The sequence below is a fragment of the Oncorhynchus masou genome, chromosome 16 (genome assembly GCF_036934945.1).
Source record: "Oncorhynchus masou masou isolate Uvic2021 chromosome 16, UVic_Omas_1.1, whole genome shotgun sequence".
NCBI lineage: Eukaryota > Metazoa > Chordata > Actinopteri > Salmoniformes > Salmonidae > Oncorhynchus > Oncorhynchus masou.
Window position 1 is genome coordinate 5,178,347 of NC_088227.1, and position 21,626 is coordinate 5,199,972.

At 42.9% G+C, this 21,626-nt stretch overlaps 1 pseudogene; it reads left to right on the forward strand.

Moving 5' to 3' along the window:
* The window catches only part of LOC135557366 (glutamate receptor ionotropic, kainate 2-like), a 192,369-nt pseudogene that overhangs the window by 120,025 nt on the left and 50,718 nt on the right, over positions 1–21,626 (forward strand).

A 21,626-nucleotide genomic window follows, 5' to 3' on the forward strand; every position in this document is an offset into this window, starting at 1 on the left:
TAATGACAATTTTCAGTGTCATTGGAAATTGTCATAAATGAGTCATTAGTGAAACCATTTATCAAGATTGCATTTATACTAGTTATTCATTTACACTCAATGACACTTTATACAAGCTCATGAAGAATCAACTACATAATAATATCAAGAGCGAGAGATTCAAGGAATTGCTTCATGGTTTCACATTTGGACTCATTGTCTAGATATGGCATCCTCCAGCAGTCTCCTGTCAGAAGCACAGTTCCTGTGTTCTGTTTGGATGTGTTCATTGAGCCTGTCACCACTTCATGTGGAGACAACTGCTGGGTGGCCTGCATCAGAAAGTACTGGGACAGTAATGGCCTGTGCCAGTGTCCACTGTTTAAGGATACATTCTACAGGAGATCTGAGCTTCGCATCAATACCTTCATTTCTGAGATTGCTCCTTCGTTCAGGAAGTCAGGTCAAGTAAAAGCTACAAGCAGCCCAGACCAAAGCCATGCCGGCCCTGGAGAAGTGGCCTATGATGTATGTACCGGGACGAAACTCTGAAGTCATGCCTGTAGTACTTGACCTCTTACTGTGAGACTCACCTGCAGCCTCATCAGATCTTGAAGACACACATCAACCCTGTGGAAACCTAGAAAACAGGTTTTGTAAGGAGCACAACAAACTCCTTGAGTTGTTCTGAAGGACTGACCAGACGTATGTTATTGGCGATTTTAGCACGTAAATCTTGGTGGGGCAAAAATCGAAAATGTGGAATGCATGCCAGATAAGCCACTACACTACACTACACTAAACAATACATTAATTGCACTATAACGGTGACAAAAGGTGCCCACAAACCCACATAGGGTCTACATAAAGCTGTCGCAACAGCAGTCCCGACACCTTACCACTATTACACCTGGCTATAAGGGCAGCCTTGTCTGGCAGTGAAACAGTTCATTCATCCTCATTTACTTCCTTTAAAAAAAACATAGCTGAAATGGCTGACTTACTTAAACAAATGTGGTTTCTACTGACAGTTGAAATGTACAAACTATGGCCTAAAGGGACGACAAGTGGATAAGAGGCAATCCGGACGTAACATTTTCCAATATAACTATTTGTTTAGTACTTTTTAAATGTACAGTGACAGAATTCAGAACATAGGCCATTCTTACAGTGCTCACCATGTACACCAAGTTAGAACCATGATGAAAAAAAGGGGCATATAAGACAGTGTTGGGCGATTAGGGCTGGCTCGCAGTCGGCGTTCCAAATCTTCTCAAAGGTGTTCAAGGTGGTTGAGTTCAAGGCTCTGTGCAGGCCCGTCTAGTTCTTTCACACCAATCTCGACAAGCCATTTCTGTATGGACCTCGCTTTGTGCAAGGGGGCATTGTCATGCTGAAACACGAAAGGGCCTTCATCAAACTGTTACCACAAAGTTGGAAGCACAGACTTGTCTGGAATGTCATTGTATGCTGCAGTGTTAAGATTTCTCTTCACTGGAACTAAGGGACCTCCCCCGAACCATGAAAAACAGCCCCAGACCATTATTGCTTCTTCACCAAACTTTACAGTTGGCACTATCCATTGGAACAGGTCGCATTCCCCTGGGATCCGCCAAACCCAGATTTGTCCATCGGACTGCCAGATGGTGAAGCGTAATTCATCACCCCAGAGAATACGTTTCCACTGCTCCGTGCCCACTGGTGGTGAGCTTTACACCACTCCAGCCGACACTTGGCATTGCGCATGGTGATCTTAGGCTTGTGTGTGGCTGCTCGGCCATGGAAACCCATTTCATAAACCTCACGATGAACAGTTATTGTGCTGACGTTGTTTCCAGAGTCAGTTTGGAACTCAGTAGTGAGTGTTGCAACAAAAGACAGGCCATTTTTAGTGGTCCCGTTCTGTGTTCTTGTGTGGCCGACCACTTTGCAGCTGAGTTGTTGTTGCTCCTAGACGTTTCCACTTCGCGGCAGAGTTGCAAAAAAAAGCCACATCTCAGACTGGCCAATAAAAAGAAAAGATTAAGATGGGCAAAAGAACATAGACACTGGACAGAGTAACTCTGCCTAGAAGTCCAGCATCCCGGAGTCGCCTCTTTACTCTTGACTTTGAGACTGGTGTTTTGCGGGTACTATTTAATGAAGCTGCCATTGAGGACTTGTGAGGGGTCTGCTTCTCAATTCTGAACCGTCTCAGTGCTTCTCCTTCCAATAGGGTGCTTTCCCTTTAATTCCCAATTAAATAGCCAGCATCAGCTGCACAAAAGTGGGGTTGTGATGGAGATGACGTGAATGAGTTCAACCCTAAGTTCCATGTTTTGTAGCCTAATAGAGTTTACCCAGGATCCACTCTTTGCGTCCGTGGACTACACCTCTCTGTTCTTCCTGGCCTTTTCTCCGCTGGAGATCTGTTGGCGGACAGGCTCCACTCTTGGCGTCCGTGGACGACACCTCTCTGTTCTTCCTGGCCTTTCTCCGCTGGAGATCTGTTGGCGGACAGGATCCACTCTTTGCGTCCGTGGACTCCATCTCTCTGTTCTTCCTGGCCTTTCTCCGCTGGAGATCTGTTGGCGGACCGGATCCACTCTTTGCGTCTGTGGACTACACCTCTCTGTTCTTCCTGGCCTTTTCTCCGCTGGAGATTTGTTGGCGGATTGGATTGTCTGACTACAACCTTTTTGTATACGGTATTTCATTTGTTTTGATGTATACTGTGATAATTTGTGTAGTTAGTTGTAGTTGAGGACTTAGTAAGAGTTGATACGCTTTATAGTTGTGGTAAAATAATTGTTGTATTGATTGTATGATTAATACTGGGTTTATGCTACACTTGTATGAACGGACAAACATTGCGTGACTAAGGTCACTTGAGTTCCCTGAACTCCTTTACTGGGCTGGACTCTTTTTAAGCCCGAGGTACAGGACATTTCTGGAGGAACCAGAACTCATTGTGTTATATTATTATATGTATGTGTAATCATTTATGTTGGTAATACAACCCACGCAAAAGAATAGTTGTTCTTGAAGTTTATGAAAAGTTTATTTCCATCCTGACTTGTACATAAGTCCTTTGTATTGGTGTAGACTTGACGGACCAGATGGGACTCAGTCCCTCCCAAACCAAAAGGAGAAACCAATGTTTTCTCTGCTAGGCACAACCTACCTGGCACCCCTATAAATAATAACCTCAAGTCAAAACCATTACACTGTAATCAAACCCACAAATGCTGATACTCAACTAGTCTAAAAAGGCCAGTTTTATTGTTTCTTTAATCAGTACAACAGTTTTCAGCTGTGCTAACATAATAGCAAAAGGGTTTCTAATGATCAATCAGCCTTTTAAAATTATAAACTTGGATTAGCTAACACAATGTGGCATTGAAACACAGGAGTGATGGTTGCTGATAATGGGCCTCTGTACGCCTATGTAGATATTCCATTTAAAAAATCTGCCGTTTCCAGCTACAATAGTCATCTACAACATTAACAATGTCTACACTGTATTTCCGATCAATTTGATGTTATTTTAATGGGAAAAAAAGTGTTTTTCTTTCAAAAACAAGGATATTTCTAAGTGACCTCAAACTTTGGAACGGTGGTGTAAAATTGCATTTGAAAACATTTCTAAACCTGCCTTTGCTTTGTCATTATGGTATATTGAAATATTTAAGTTTTAAATGTAACAAAATGTGGAAATGTGAAGGGGAATGAATACTATCTGAAGGCACTGTAAGGTATCTGTTTATTTTTAATATACAAGAAACAGAACCCTTTGGAAACACCTGGATGTCTGCATCCATCTTCATCTTCATCACAACAACAGATGAACACATCATTTAAAAATTCACGGTGTTGGTTGGAAAAGGTATGTGAACCCCAAGGCTAATTACTTTTCCAAAAACTAGTTAGGGTTAGGAGTCAGCTAAACTGGAGTCCAATCTATGAGACAAGATTGGAGATGTTGGTTAGAGCTGCCTTGGCCTAAAAAAAATCACAAAATTTGAGTTTGCTATTCACAAGAAGCATTGCCTGATGTGAATCATGCCTCGAACAAAAGAGATCTCAGAAGACCTAAGATTAGGAATTGTTAACTTGCATAAAGCTGGAAAGGGTTACAAAAGTCTCTCTAAAAGCCTTGGTGTTCATCAGTCCACGGTAAGACAAATTGTCCATAAATGGAGAAAGTTCACTTCACTCTCCCTAGGAGTGGCAGTCCTGCAAAGATGACTGCATTAGCACAGCACAGAATTCTCAATGAGGTTAAGAAGAATCCTAGTATAACAACATACACAGAGTCGGGAAGCAAGTTCAGAGAATGAATACATTTAATAAATAAAATAACAAAAAAAGAAGCACAAACAGCGCACCAACATTAAACAGCAACTATGACGACTGGGGAAGAAACCAAAGGGAGTGACACATAAATAGCAAGTAATCAAGGAGGTGATGGAGTCCAGGTGAGTGTCATTTTGCACGTAACACTGGTGACAGGTGAGCGCCCTAATGAGCAGCCTAGTGACCTAGAGGCCGGAGAGGGAGCACACTTGACAACAAGAATGGTGTTCATGGGAGGACACCACGAAAGAAGCCACTGCTGTCCAAAAGAACCATTGCTGCACGTCCGAAGTTTGCAAAAGGGGACCTGGATGTTCCACAGCGCAACTGGCAAAATATTCCGTGGACAGATGAAATTATAGTTTAGTTGTTTGGAAGGAATACACAACACTATGTGTGGAGAAAAAAAGGCACAGCACACCAACATCAATACCTAATCCCAACTGTAAAGTATGGAGGAGGGACCATCATGGTTTGGGGCTGTTTTGCTGCCTCAGGGCCTGAACAGCTTGCTGTCATTGACGGAAAAATGAATTCCCAAGATTATCAAGACATTTTGCAGGAGAACGTTAGGCTATCTGTCCGCCAATTGAAGCTCAACAGAATTTTGGTGATGCAACAGGACAATGAGTCAAAACATGGAAGTAAGTCAACAATAGACTGGCTTCAACCGAAGAAAATACGCCCTCTGGAGTGGTCCAGTCAGAGTCCTGACCTCAACCCAATTGAGATGCTGTGGCATGACCTCGAGAGCAGTTCACACCAGACATCCCAATAATATCGCTGAATTGAAACAGTTTTGTAAATAGGAATGGTCCTATTGGCTGTAACGTAACAAAATGTAAATACTTAAGAATGCACTGTAAATGTTTTACAGACAGAGCTCATATTACTGTACATTTTTTCCCCCAATATTGTTCAATACTGGTTTTCTTTCTATAAATAAATAAAAACATATTTTCCAGTGGTATTCCGCAATTTTGGCAAGCACTTGACGGGAGGCTTGCTCTCTGCTCCAACCAACGGCGTGCATGCACAATGTTGCTCTGGATCATGCAAACAGGTACAGGCTACAATTTGTTGCACATCCCCCATGCTTCTAAGGCATCATCACGTCATCACGCAGACAATTCAATTGGTTTCTATGTCGGATCCAGGACGGCTGGTACAGCCGGTATTCCCTGGGTATTGAAAGGGGTCGGGACTATCCCCCTCCCCCTTCCGAGATGAATGTGTCCTCAGCAAGCATCTCAGTTTGCACCTCCAAAATGCTCACAAACCAGCGGCTGTTATGGTCCATATGTCCTGGCTCAAAAGGATGCATCATTTCATGTGCCCATGTGGCCCAGTTACAGAATATTTCTGGGGTTCAATTATGAGGCAATAGCCTACGAGTGTTTGGTCCTCCTGTTCGGCTTGTCCCTCTCCTCTTGCATCTTTTCAAATGTGATTGAGGCGGCTCTGGCACCCTTTCGGGGCCAGGGTCTGAGGGTGTTGGCCTATCTGGACGATTGGCTAATAGCAACAGAGTGAAGAGATCAAGCAGTGTTACACACATCCAGGGTGGTGTCCCATTTTCTGTAAAAAAAAGGGGAAAAAAAGAGCTGTTTAACCCCATTGCCGTGCATTCCATTCCTGGGTGTTTCCGTTGTGTGCACAGTACGTTTTCGCCAGTTCCTGCGCCTACTGGAGATGATGGCTTCTAAGATATTGGTCATTCCCCTGGGACTATTATTAATGTGGCTGCTTCATTTCTGGGTGCTAGCCAAGCGCTTGGATGCATCTCACCACCTAAACCAGTCCCCAACATGCCTTCGTAGGCCCAAGCCAAATATTTGGTTCCTATGGGCTTGGCCCCTGAGAGGGCCAATCTGATAGCTCGAGGTTTACTTCCGAATGTTATTTCTACCATTCAGTCCGCTTGGGCGTCTTCCACGAGAGGGCTGTATGTGTATAAGTGGCAAGTGTTTGAGCTCTGGTGACAAGATAAAGTGCTGGTTTCTCTTTAAAAGTGTACTTGGCCGCTATCTCAGCATGTCATGTGGGAGTTGATGGAGCCACATGGGGGCTCACCCCCTGGTTGTGTGGTTCCTATAAGGTGTATGTTGTGTCACGCCAGTCTGTAAACCTATCACACCCACATGGGGCTTGACGCTAGTTTTGGAGGCACAGTGTGCCCTTTGAGCCTCTGGAGTCGGTGGATCTCTTACACAGCTTCCCTGCTCATGGCTTTGGCCTCGGCTAAAGTTGTTTGGGACATCCACACGTTATCTCTACACCCTTCCTGTACTCAGTTTTCCCAAATGTGGCCTTTGCCCTGAAAGTCATCACTATGGCCTACGAGTCCTTAGATTTGAGCTATTACTCTTTTTGCCTCCTTTTGCTTCTGAGGAGCAACAGAGGATATCAAATCGTATCAAGCTTTGTCACATGCGCCAAATACAACAGGTGTAGACTTTACCGTGAAATTCTTACTTACAAGACCTTATTAACCAACAGTGCAGTTCAAGAAGAGTTAAGAAAATATTTACCAAGTAGACAAACATAAAAAGTAATAATATAAAGTAACACAATAAGAATAACAATAACGATGCTATATACAAGAGTCACCGGTACCGAGTCGGTGTGCGGGGGTACAGGTTAGTTGAGGTAATTTGTACATGTAGGTGGGGAGGCAGGTAGCCTAGTGGTTAGAGCGTTGGGTAAAAATCTGTCGTTCTGCCCCCGAACAAGGCAGTTAACCCACTGTTCCTTGGCCGTCATTGAAAATAAGAATTTGTTCTTAACTGACTTGCCTAGTTAAATAAAGGTAAAAAAGGTGGCTGTGTAGTCACTATGCACAGATAACAAACAGCGAGTAGCAGCAGTGTACAAAAGGGAGGGGGGGGGGGCAATGTAAATTGTCCGGTGGCGATTTTATTAATTGTTCAGCAATCTTATGGCTTGGGGGTAGAAGCTGTTGAGGAGCCTTTTGGTCCTAGACTTTGCGCTCTGGTCAATAACAAAAGTTTATCTCAATACTTTGTTAAATACCCTTTGTTGGCAATGACCGATGTCAAACGTGGTCTGTAAGTCTTCACAAGGTTTTCACACACTGTTGCTGGTATTTTGGCCCATTCTTCCATGCAGTTCTCCTCTAGAGCAGTGATGTTTTGGGGCTGTTGATGGGCAACACGGACTTTCAACTCCCACCAAAGATTTTCTATGGGGTTGACATCTGGAGACTGGCTAGGCCACTCCAGGACCTTGAAATGCTTCTTACGAAGCCACTCCTTCGTTGCCCGGGCGGTGTGTTTGGGATCATTGTCATGCTGAAAGACCCAGCCACGTTTCATCTTTAATGCCCTTGCTGATGGAAGCAGGTTTTCACTCAAAATCTCACGATACATGGCCCCATTCAGTCTTTCCTTTACACGGATCAGTCGTCCTGGTCCCTTTGCAGTAAAACAGCCCCAAAGCATGATGTTTCCACCCCCATGATTCACAGTAGGTATGGTGTTCTTTGGATGCAACTCAGCATTCTTTGTCCTCCAAACAAGACGAGTTGAGTTTTTACCAAAAAGTTCTATTTTGGTTTCATCTGATCATATGACATTCTCCCAATCTTCTTCTGGATCATCCAAATGCTCTCTAGCAAACTTCAGACGGTCCTGGACATGTACTGGCATAAGCAGGGGGACACGTCTGGCACTACAGGATTTGAGTCCCTGGCGGCGTAGTGTGTTACTGATGGTAGGCTTTGTTACTTTGGTCCCAGCTCTCTGCAGGTCATTCACTTGGTCCCCACGTGTGGTTCTGGGATTTTTGCTCACCGTTCTTGTGATCATTTTGACCCCATGGGGTGAGATCTTGCGTGGAGCCCCAGATCGAGGGAGATTATCAGTGTCTTGTATGTCTTCCATTTCCTAATAATTCCCACAGTTGATTTCTTCAAACCAAGCTGCTTACCTATTGTAGATTCACTCTTCCCAGCCTGGTGCAGGTCTACAATTTTGTTTCTGGTGTCCTTTGACAGCTCTTTGGTCTTGGCCATAGTGGAGTTTGGAGTGTGACTGTTTTAGGTTGTGGACAGGTGTCTTTTATACTGATAACAAGTTCAAAAGGTGCCATTAATACAGGTTACACGTGGAGGACAGAGGAGCCTCTTAAAGAAGAAGTTACAGGTCTGTGAGAGCTAGAAATCTTGCTTGTTTGAAGGTGAACAAATACTTATTTTCCACCATAATTTGCAAATATATTCATAAAAAATCCTACAATATGATTTTCTGGATTTTTTTTCTCAATTTGTCTGTCATAGTTGAAGTGTACCTATGATGATAAATTACAGGCCTCATCTTTTTAAGTGGGAGAACTTGCACAATTGGTGGCTGACTAAATACTTTTTTGTCCCACTGTATATAGGTCCTGGATGGCAGGAAGCTTGGTCCCAGTGATGTACTGGGCCGTACGCACAACCCTCTGTAGCGCTGTACGGTCAGATGCCGAGCAGTTGCCATACCAGGCGGTAATGGAACTGGTCAGGATTCTCTCGATGGTGCAGCTGTAGAACTTTTGAGGACCTGGGGACCCATGCCAAATCTTTTCACTCTCCTGGGGGGGAAAAGGTTTTGTCATGCCCTCTTCACGAATGTATTGGTATGTTTAGACCACGATAGTTCTTTGGTGATGTGGACACCAAAAAATTGAAGCTCTCGACCCGCTCAACTACAGCCCCGTCGATGTTAATGGGGGCCAGTTTGGCCCTTCTTTTCCTGTAGTCCACGATCAGCTCCTTTGTCTTAATCACATTGAGGGAGAGGCTGTTGTCCTGGCACCATACTGCCAGTTCTCCGATCTCCTCCCTATAGGCTCTCTCATCATTTTCAGTGATTAGTCCTATCACTGTTGTGTCGTCAGCAGACTTAATGATGTTGGAGTCGTGTTTGGCCACGAAGTCGTGGGTGAACAGGAAATACAGGAGGGGACTAAGTACACCCCTGAGGGTCCCCAGTGTTAAGGATCAGCGTGGCAGACGTGTTGTTGCCTACCCTTACCACCTGGGGGCAGCCCGTCAGGAAGTCCAGGATCCAGTTGCAGAGGGAGGTGTTTAATCCCAGAGTCCTTAGCTTAGTGATGAGTTTCGTGGGCACTATGGTGTTGAACGCTGAGCTGTAGTCAATGAACAGCATTCTCACATAGGTGTTCCTTTTTGTCCTGGTGAGAAAGGGCAGTGTGGAGTGCGATTGAGATTGCATCGTCTGTGGATCTGTTGGGGCGGTATGCGAATTGGAGTGTTTTTTTTGGTGGTCTTCCTAAGCCAGTATTCAGACACGGCTAGGACATCAGTGTTGGCAGAGTGTGCTAAAGCAGTCAACAAAACAAACTTAGGGAGGAGGCTTCAGATGTTAACATGCATGAAACCAAGGCTTTTACGGTTACAGAAGTCCACAATTGATAGCACCTGGGGAATATCAATCAAATCAAAGTTTATTTGTCACGTGTGCCGAATACAACAGGTGTAGACCTTACAGTGAAATGCTTACTTACAGGCTCTATCCAATAGTGTAAAAAAGGTGTGTGTAGGTAAGTAAAGAAATAAAACAACAGTTAAAAGACGTTTGAAAATAAGAGTAGCAAGGCTATATACAGACACCGGTTAGTCAGGCTATTTTTTAAAATTATTATTTTTTGAATTTTACCCACTTTTTCTCCCCAATTTTGTGGTATCTAATTGTAGTAGTTACTATCTTGTCTCATCGCTACAACTCCCGTACGTGCTCGGGAGAGAAGGTCGAGAGCCATGCGTCCCCTAAAACGCAACCCAACCAAGCCGCACTGCTTCTTAACACAGCGCGCATCCAACCCGGAGGCCAGCCGCATCAATGTGTCAGGGGAAACACTGTGTACCTAGCGACCTGGTCAGTGTGCACTTCACCTGCCACAGGAGTTGCTAGTGCTCGATGAGACAAGGATATCCCTACCGGCCAAACCCTCCCTAACCCGGGCGACGCTAGGCCAATTGTGCATCGCCCCATGGACCTCCCGGTCGTGGCCGGCTGCGACAGTGCCTGGGCTCGATCCCAGAGTCTCTGGTGACACAGCTAGCACTGCGATACAGTATTAGTCAGGCTTATTGAGGTAGTATGTACATGTAGGTATGGTTAAAGTGACTATGCATATATGATGAACAGAGAGTAGCAGTAACGTAAAAAGAGGGGTTGGCGGGTGGTGGGACACAATGAAGATAGCCCGGTTTGCCAATGTGCGGGAACACTGGTTGGTCGGGCCAATTGAGGTAGTATGTAATAAGAGTGGAACTGGAGGCTACAGGGCCTGGGTTAACCTCTACATCACCAGAGGAGGAGTAGGATAAGGGTATGGCTTAAGGCTATAAGAACTAGTCGTCTTGTGCTTTGGGAACAGAGAATAAAGGAGCAGTTTTCTGGGCGCAATAGAATAGAATCAGGGCATAATGCACAGACAATGGTATGGTAGAATAGAATCAGGGCATAATGCACAGGCAATGGTATGGTAGAATAGAATCAGGGCATAATGCACAGGCAATGGTATGGTAAAATAGAATGAGGGCATAATGCACAGGCAATGGTATGGGAGAATAGAATCAGGGCATAATGCACAGACGATGATATGGTAGAATAGGATCAGGGCATAATGCACAGGCAATGGTATGGTAGAATAGAATCAGGGCATAATGCACAGGCAATGGTATGGTAGAATAGAATCAGGGCGTAATGCACAGGCAATGGTATGGTAGGATATGAGTACAGTGGAGGTAAACCTAGACGTTGAGTGATGATGAGTGAGGTTTCGTCTCTGGAGACACCAGTTAAGCCAGCTGAGGTCTCCACATGTGTGTGGGGTGGGACAAAAAAGCTATCGACGGCATATTGAGCGGGAATGATGGCTCTCCAATGAAATAAAACATTAAGAACTAGCCAAGACAGCAGTATACAAGGTATATTGACATTGGAGAGAGGCATAAAGCAATCACAGGTGTTGATCAGGAGAGCTAAGACAACAATGGGTAAATGGCGATGAATACGCAGAGCGGGTCAGTTAGGTACATACAGGACCTGAGTTCGAGGCTGGGGCTGACAAGTTAACAAAATGAGGTACTGTGTCATTTAAACAGTCCAGGGGGCATCAGCTGTGTAGCTGAGTGATCATAGGGTTAAAATAGCAGCAATAGGTGAGTCAGGGTGCAGTTCGGTAGTCACTACTATGCTAGGCGAGCAGGGGACACAGCGTTCAGAAAACCTAGTGGGCCGGGAATAGTAGATGGTTCTTCGGCGATATCGTAACAGAATAGCCTATTGAGACCACATCGGGCAATCACGTCGGCAGTCCAGTCGTGATGGATCGGCGGGTCTCCGTGACGACAATAAAGGGTCCAGGCCAATTGGCAAAGGAGGTATTGTAGCCCTAGAATTAGCTGGTATATGGGCCTAGCTCGAGGTTCGCTCAAGGCTACCTGGTTCTTGCTTCGGGATAGAGGCGTTAGCTAACAGTAGCCACTCGTTTGCAGCTAGCTAACGATTATCCTGTGTAATGATCCAGAGCGGCAGAAATCCGGTGATGTGGTATAGAGAAGCAGTCTGAAATGCTCTGGGTAGATATCGCACTGTGCTGACTGGCAGGTATTATCCGAGCTAAGGCTGGCTGGTGAAGCTAAAGGTGGTTGGTGAAGCTAAAGGTGAAGACCGCTAGCCGTGGCTAACTCCTAATGGAAGTTCCAGTTATAAGGAATAAAAATAGCAGATCCGTACCACATTGGGTGAGGGGGGTTGCAGGAAAGTATATTTAGTTCGTATATAGAAAGTGAGATTAACAAGGATCCGCCTCTTTTTTTTCTATTTTCGCCTAAAATGACATACCCAAATCTAAATCTAAATGCCTGTAGCTCAGGCCCTGAAGCAAGCATATGCATATTATTGGTACCATTTGAAAGGAAACACTTTGAATTTTGTGAAAGTGTGAACGAAATGTAGGAGAATAACACAATAGATCTGGTAAAAGATAATACAAAGAAAAATCCAACCATTCTTTTTTTGTCTACCATCTTTGAAATGCAAGAGAAAGATCATAATGTATTATTACAGCCCAGTCCAATTTAGATTTTGGCCACTAGATGGCAGCAGTGTATGTGCAAAGTTTTAGACTGATCCAATGAACCATTGCATTTCTGTTCAAAATGTTGTATCAAGACTGCCCAAATGTGCCTAATGTGTTTATTAAAAAACCTCTTGAAACTAGGGGGCACTATTTTCATTTTTGGAAAAATAACGTTCCCAAAGTAAACCGCCTATTTCTCAGGACCAGATGCTAGAATATGCATATAAAGGACAGCTTAGGATAGAAAACACTCTAAAGGATCCAAAACTGTAAAAAAATATTGTCTGTGGGCATAACAGAACAGATATTACAGGCGAAAGCCTAAGAAAAATCCAATCAGGAAGTGACTCATGTTTTGAAACCGTTGTCTTCCTATGCACCCCTATTGGCCACTGAAAGGGATATCAACCAGATTCCTTTTTCTATGTATTCCCCAAGGTGTCTACAGCATTGTGACGTAGTTTCGTGCCTTTATGTTGAAGAATGAACATAAACGACTACATTGCATAAGTGGCCAGCTGAGGGCTCTCAGTGATTCTTGTGTAAAAGACAAAAGGTAGTCATTTTTCCTCTCGCTCCTACTGAAAAGCCAATTGTCCCGGTTAATATATTATCGAATAGATATTTGAAAAACACCTTGAGGATTGATTATAAAAAACGTTTGCCATGTTTCTGTCGATATTATGGATATAATTAGAATTTTCTTTCAGCATTGTCGTGACCGCTATTTCCGGTGAATTTCTCAACACAACGTGACAAACAAACGGAGGAATTTTGGGTATAAAAATAATCTTTATGAACAAAAGGAACATTTGCTGTCTAACTGGGAGTCGTCAGTGAAAACATCTGAAGATCATCAAAGGTAAACGGTTAATTTGATTGCTTTTCTGATTTTCGTGACCAAACTTCCTGCTGCTAGCTGGACATAATGCTATGCTAGGCTATCGATAAACTTACACAAACGCTTGTCTTGCTTTGGCTGTAAAGCATAATTTCAAAATCTGATATGACAGGGTGATTAAAAAAAAGGCTAAGCTGTATTTATACTTGTGATTTCATGAATATGAATATTTTCTAGTAATATTTTTTGACTGTTGTGCTATGCTAATTAGGGTAGTTGATGACAATTCTCCCGGATCCGGGATGGGTAGTTCTAAGATTAATAACTATTCATGTTCCAAATTGTGCACTCTCCTCAAACAATAGCATGGTATTATTTCACTGTAATAGCTAATGTAAATTGGACAGTGCAACTTTCTGCCAATATCAAATATGTCTATGACCTGGGAAATATTCTTGTTACCTATTACATAATGCTATTCTTATTAGCCTACGTTAGCTCAACCATCCGGGAAGGGACACTGATCCCGAAGATGTTTAAAATATAGCAAAAAAGACTGTCTATTTACACAGGATAAGACAAACACACAGGTCCAACTTATACCCAGACTGCCGCATCTGGCGGGGTCAGGTGTGGGCGGTCTGCAATTAGCCGTTTCATTTAGTATCTGTTGGGGTTGGCTTGTTGTATCAAAGATGACTGACTGAAAGGGAACTTAATGTTGTGACTATAACTACTGTTCCCTGAAGGAGGGAAACAAGGTAAAACACCTGTTTGGCCCCGACGCCGCACGTTCCTGGGCCCGGTGAAGAGCGTTATTAAATTGAAGAAATGAATCCGAGCTTATCACCTGTGGAAGACTCTACTTTCAGCGAGGCGCGGATTTCATTGGCCTTGTCAGGTTTGATTGGAGATCCTTTCACCGAAGTCGCGAGAGTGCGACTCCCCATAATGTTGTGCCTTGTTTCCCTCCCACAGGCAACAGTAGTTATACTCATAACGTTACGTTTTTACTTTGCTGAAGTGAAACTGAAGGTTGCACAGAAGACGGTTTTCCATCTCTATGGACTTTTTACATTTATTTTTAATAATTATACAGAACGAACAGAGATCAAATACACACACGGGATTTATAACTAGTTTAGGACAATTGTAAACAATTTTTAAACTCAGACACTTTACTTAAAATTCAGGAATTATGAACTACATAACCTATCGAGAGCTGAGTGAACCCAGGAATTTCATCATGGTTTGTCACTGGTCTCTGTCTATATATGGCGTCATCCCACTGTCTCCTGTCTGGATTTGTTCACTGAACCAGTCTCTACTTCATGTAGACACAACTTTTGCATGGCATGTATTAGAGAGTACTGGGACAGTAATGACCTGTGCCAGTGTCCAATGTATAAGGACAAAGTCTACAAGAGACTTAGCTTTGCATCAATACTTTCATTTCTGAGGCTCAGCTCAGGAAACCAGTTCAAGTGAAAGCTACCAGCAGCCCAGACCGAAACATGCTGAGCCTGAAGAAGTGGCCTGTGACATCTGTACTGGGACAAAGTACAAGGCCCTGAAGTCCTGCCTGGTCTGCCTGACCTCTTACTCTGAGACTCACCTCAACTTCTTGCGTCGAGCAATTCCGGATCCGGGATCCTATTTATAGCCTCAAGCTCATTAGCATAACGCAACGTTAACTATTCATGAAAATCGCAAATGAAATGAAATAAATATATTTGCTCTCAAGCTTAGACTTTTGTTAACAACACTGTCATCTCAGATTTTCAAAATATGCTTTTCAACCATAGCTAAACAAGCATTTGTGTAAGAGTATTGATAGCTAGCATAGCTATAAGCCTAGAATTCAGCCAGCTACATTTTCACAAAAACAAGAAAACCACTCAAATAAAATCATTTACCTTTGAAGAACTTCAGATGTTTTCAATGAGGAGACTCTCAGTTAGATAGCAAATGTTCAGTTTTTCAAAAAATATTATTTGTGTAGGACAAATCGCTCCGTTTTATTCACGTTTGGCTATGAAAGAAACCTGTATCCAGTTATAGCCTCAAGCTCATTAGCATAACGTAACGTTAACTATTTATGAAAATCGCAAATGAAATGAAATGAATGTGCTAGCTCTCAAGCGTAGCCTTTTCTTAAAAACACTGTCATCTCATGTCATTTACTGTCATCTCATGTCATTTACGTTTCATGTCATTTTCAAAATATGCTTTTGAACCATAGCAAAACAAGCATTTGTGTAAGAGTATTGATAGCTAGCGTAGCATTTAGTGTAGCATTTAGCGGGCAACATTTGCACAAAAACCAGAAAAGGATTCAAATAAAATCATTTACCTTTGAAGAACTTCGCATGTTTTCAATGAGGAGACTCTCAGTTACATAGCAAATGTTCAGTTTTTCCTGAAAGATTCTTTGTGTAGGAGAAATCGCTCCGTTTTGTACATCATGTTTGGGTACCAAAAAAAAACGAAAATTCAGTCATCAAAAACGGCGAACTGTTTTCCAAATTAACTCCATAATATCGACTGAAACACAGCAAACGCTGTTTAGAATCAATCCTCAAGGTGTTTTTCACATATCTCTTCATTGATATATCGTTCGTGGATGTCTACTTTCTCCTCTGAATCGCTTGGAAAAAGACGTGCAGCCGAAGATGATGCACCAATTTCGACGGAGGACACCGGGCGGACACCTGGCAAATGTAGTCTCTTATGGTCAATCTTCCAATGATATGCCTACAAATATGTCACAATGCTGCAGACACCTTGAGGAAACGATAGATTGGGCAGGCTCATTCCTTGCGCATTCACAGCCATATAAGGAGACAATGAAAAACAGAGCCTCAAAAATCCTGCTCATTTCCTGTTTAAAGTTTCGCCTGTAGCATCAGGTCTGGGGCACTCACAGACAATATCTTTGCAGTTTTGGAAACGTCAGAGTGTTTTCTTTCCAAAGCTGTCAATTATATGCATAGTCGAGCATCTTTTTGTGACAAAATATTGCTCTTAAAACGGGCGCGTTTTTTATCCAATAATGAAATAGCGCCCCAATAGATGTAAGAGGTTTTAAGGAAATCAAACACTCAGTAGAGCTCAGCAAGAGCATTCCTCTTCAAGGAATACCTAGGATAGGATAAAGCAATCCTTCTCACCCCCCCCCCCCCCTTAAATGATTTAGATGCACTATTGTAAAGTGGCTGTTCCACTGATGTCAGAAGGTGAATTCACCAATTTGTAAGTCGCTCTGGATAAGAGCGTCTGCTAAATGACTTAAATGTAATGTAAATGAGAGATAGCAGACAGTGTGCAGCTCTTCACTGCTCTTGTACGTTCCACTGAGAGAAGCCAGGCTGAGCTCATTGAGGTGTTTAGGGTGAAGCAATAAGCTGCAGAGAAACAGGTTGAAGGACTCATTAACTCATTAAAGAGCAGGAGCAAAAAATCTGTGAGCTACAGAAGAGATTCACTAAGCTGAAGCAGCTGTCACGTAGTGAGGACTGCCTCCATTCTTGATACACACGTGAAACTGTTGAGCGTGAAAAACACAACAGCGTTTCAGTTCTCGACACACTCAAACCAGTTCGCCTGGCATCTACTACCATACCCCATTCAAAGGCACTTCAATATTTTGTCTTGCCCATTCACCTTCTGAATGGTATAAATACACAATCCATGTCTCAAGGCTTAAAAATCCTTATTTTACCCGTCTCCTCCCCTTCAGAGTGATTGAAGTGGATTTAACAAGTGACATCAATGTGGGGTCATAGCTTTCACCCGACATTACTCATCTCATATGTATATACTGTACTTTATATCATCTACTGCATCTTTATGTGATACATGTATCACTAGCCACTTTAAACTATGCCACTTTTGTTTACATACCCTACATTACTCATCTCATATGTATATAATGTACTCTATACCATCTACTGCATCTTGCCTATGCCGTTCTGTACCATCACTCATTCATATCTTTATGTACATATTCTTTATCCCTTTACACTTGTATAAGTATACACTTGTGTATAAGACAGTAGTTTTGGAATTGTTAGGTTAGATTACTTGTTGGTTATTACTGCATTGTCGGAACTAGAAGCACAAGCATTTCGCTACACTCGCATTAACACCTGCTAACCATTTGTGTGACAAATAAATTTGATTTGATCTGGTCATTCTAGGTCATGGAAAGAGCAGGTGTTCTTAATGTTTTGTACACTGTATCTCTCTATTATGCCAAACCCACTGGCTCCAGGTCATCTATAAGTATTTGCTAGGTAAAGCCCCGCCTTATCTCAGCTCACTGGTCACCATATTAACACCCACCCATAGCACGCGCTCCAGCAGGTATATTTCACTAGTTATCCCTAAAGCCAACACTTCCTTTGGCCGCCTTTCCTTGCAGTTCTCTGCTGCCAATGACTGGAACGAATTCCAAAAATCACAGAAACTGGAGTCTTATATCTCCCTCTTTGACTTTAAGCATCAGCTGTCAGAGCAGCTTACCTATCACTGTGCCTGTACACAACCACTCTGTAAATGGCACACCCAACTACCTCATCCCCATATTATTACTTACCCTCTTGCTCTTTTGCACCCCAGTATCTCTACTTGCACATCATCATCTGCACATCTTTCACTCCAGTGTTAATGTTAAATTGTAATTATTTCGCCTCTATGGCCTATTTATTGAGGTCCCCAAAGATTGGAAAGCTGCCACGGTCATCCCCCTCTTCAAAGGCGGAGACACTCTAGACCCAAACTTCTACAGACCTATATCTATCCTACCATGCCTTTCTAAGATCTTGGAAAGGCAATTTAACAAACAGATCACCGACCATTTCGAATCCCACTGTACCTTCTCCGCTATGCAATCTGGTTTCCAAGCTGGTCACGGGCGCACCTCAGCCACGCTCAAGGTCCTAAACGATATCATAACCGCCATCGATAAGAGACATTATTGTGCAGCGCTGTATTCATTGACCTGGCCAAGGCGTTCGACTCTGTCAATCACCATATTCTTATCGGCAGACTCAACAGCCTTGGTTTCTCAAATGACTGCCTAGCCTGGTTCACCAACTACTTCTCTGACAGAGTTCAGTGTGTCAAATCGGAGGGCCGGTTGTCCGGACTTCTGGCAGTCTCTATGGGGGTGCCACAGGGTTCAATTCTCGGGCCGACTTTTTTTTTCTGTATACATCAGTGATGTTGCTCTTGCTACTGATGATTCTCTAATCCACCTCTACGTAGACGACACCATTCTGTATACTTCTGGCCCTTCTTCGGACACTGTTAACTATCCAACAGACGAGCTTCAATGCCATACAACTCTCCTTCCGTGGCTTCCAACTGCTCTTAAATGCAAACAAAACTAAATGCATGCTCTTCAACCAATCGCTGCCCACACCTACCCACCCGTCCAGCATCGCTACTCTGGACGGTTCTGACTTAGAATATGTGGATAACTACAAATACCTAGGTGTCTGGTTAGACTGTAAACTCTCCTTCCAGACTCACATTAAGCATCTCCAATCGAAAATTAAATCTTGAATCGGCTTCCTACTATGAGGTGCAGGGGGAGACTGATTGGGGTGTAGCAGTGACAAAAGAGTCCATCAACAGGAAGAGAAACATTTGTCTGAGACTTGAGAATGGCTACTGGACGATATGGCTGAGGAAGGGAAATTAGCATGAAGCTCTTGATAAACCTGCTGTCCCACTCCTCCTCAGAGAGAAGCCCCAGAAGGTGGGAGAGTTTTTGGATTATGAGGAGGGTAAGGTATCCTTCTATGATGTGGAGGTTAGATCTCATACAGTATCGACTCTTTCACTGGCCATAGCTTCACTGAGGCACTACCCATACTTTTGCCCCAAGCCCAATGATGGTAGTAAAAACTCTGCCCCCTTGATCAAAACTCTTGTCATTCAAACTATTAGAATTGTATCCTTTTATTTTTAAAAAGCGATTTATAAAAAGAAAATGCTTAATTAAATCGCTCAATTATCAAGAACAACAAAATACATACAGATATCATTGAATAAATATGAATGTTCTTATTGTTTTGTGTATTTGAATTTTCATCTTCAAATCCAACTTGCAAAATAAGAACATTTTTTAACACATGCTTCCTTTTAACTTTGCCATACAGGCCAGTAATGTGGAGTGAATGCAGTGTTGTTGATTGTCTGTATTTTCAATCAATACATCTTAATTTATATTTTCTTATTAATTTGGAAAATGTTGTATAATTTGTCGTTTACTTTGAAAATGTGGAGTTGGTTGTGTAGATTGGTAGGAATAATCTGATGTAATCCCTTTTTATATGACATTGTAAGGCATTAAAATGTGAAGACCGTGCAAGGGGTGTGTAGACTTTCCCTAGCGACTTTATACCACTGGTGCGTGTGTTCACAACTCATGTCTGTCTGTGTATGCATATACAGTACCATTTTATCACATGCGGGGATCATGTGTTTCCCCAACAGATTGGAACATGGGACCCTCCCAGTGGGCTGAACATGACAGAGAACCACAAGAGCAAGACGACTAACATCACTGACTCTCTGGCTAACAAATCCCTCCGCGTCTCCACCATACTGGTAAACATACATTTGGCTAGATCTCTTTCTTTTTGCGGCCTCACATATGCACACAGCAGGATCACTGAAGTCATGACGACTAAGAGGAGAGAGTGAATCAGTCGGGTGCCCAATCAAAAAACGACAAATGGGTAAAATAATATTTTAGGGGGAAAAGCCACCCGAAACAACTAATTCCTTTAATTTACAGGGTTAAATAACACTAATATGTGAGAACAATATTTTTTGTGAACAAATGTTTAATTTTGGCGACGTAAAATCGACTAAACAAACTGCACTATCAATTTAGGAGTCTACATTCTCACCATGTTCAACCTGCAGGTCGATGTTCCCAACAGGGTGACATTCATAGTGGCAGATATACTTTTGAGGAGATGGGGAAACATTGCCCATGCTACGGTATTGGTCGTGCGGTGCATTCTGGGCGAATCTGGGACAAGGAGTGCATGGTAGTCTAGTGGGCGCTAGCTCAAAAACCCAACATTAGCATGAATTTCATCAACAAGTACAACATTACAAATATTTTCCGAGATGTGAGATAATTAACTTGCTATCTGTAATACCGTATAGCTTTGGAATTGTGACATTACGTACTTTCGAGGAAAATAGGCACGTTTCTCGACATATGAGAGGGGATTAGTTTAGCAACCGCATGACATAGCATGACCATTTGCACGCGATTGGTTGACAGTCTGCTGTGTGGGATGTTACACGTTCCTTCATTTATTGGGTTCCTATCTCCTTTCTATAATATCTCTGTCAATGGCACAATGCTATGCTAAAGAAATGTGCTAATGTGCTTCAAAGAATCCTCCATTTGCAGCAATTACAGCCTTGCAGACCTTTGGTATTCTAGTTGTCAATTTGTTGATGTAATCTGAAGAGATTTCACGCCATGCTTCCTGAAGCACCTCCCACACATTGGATTGGTTTGATGGGCACCTCTTTACTTACCATACGGTCAAGCTGCTCCCACAACAGCTCAATAGGGTTGAGATCCGGTGACTGTGCTGGCCACTCCATTAGAGACAGAATACCAGCTAACTGCTTCTTCCCTAAATAGTTATTGCATAGTTTGGAGCTTTGGGTCATTGTCCTGTTGTAGGAGGAAATTGGCTCCAATTAAGCGCCGTCCACAGGGTATAGCGTTGCAAAATGGAGTGATAGCCTTCCTTCTTCAAGATCCCTTTTACCCTGTACAAATCTCCCACTTTACCACCACCAAAGCACCCCCAGACCATCACATAACCTCCACCATACTTGACAGATGGTGTCAAGCACCCCTCCAGCATCTTTTCATTTTTTCTGCATCTCACGAATGTTCTCCTTTGTGAACCGAACACCTCAAACAGATTTGTCTGTCCATAACACTTTTTTCCAATCTTCCCCTGTCCAGTGTCTGTGTTCCTTTGCCAATCTTAATCTTTTCTTTTTATTGGCCAGACTGAGATATGGCTTTTTATTTGCAACTCTGCCTAGAAGGCCAGCATCCTGGAGTCGCCTCTTCACTGTTGAAGTTGAGACTGGTGTTTTGCGGGTACTATTTAATGAAGCTGCTCATTGAGAACTTGTGAGGCATCTGTTTCTCAAACTAGACACTCTAATGCACTTGTACTCTTGCTCAGTTCTGCACCAGGGCCTCCCACTCTTTCTATTCTGGTTAGATACAGTTTTCAGCTGTGCTAACATAATTGCAAAAGGGTTTTCTAATGATCAATTAGCCTTTTAAAATGATAAAGTT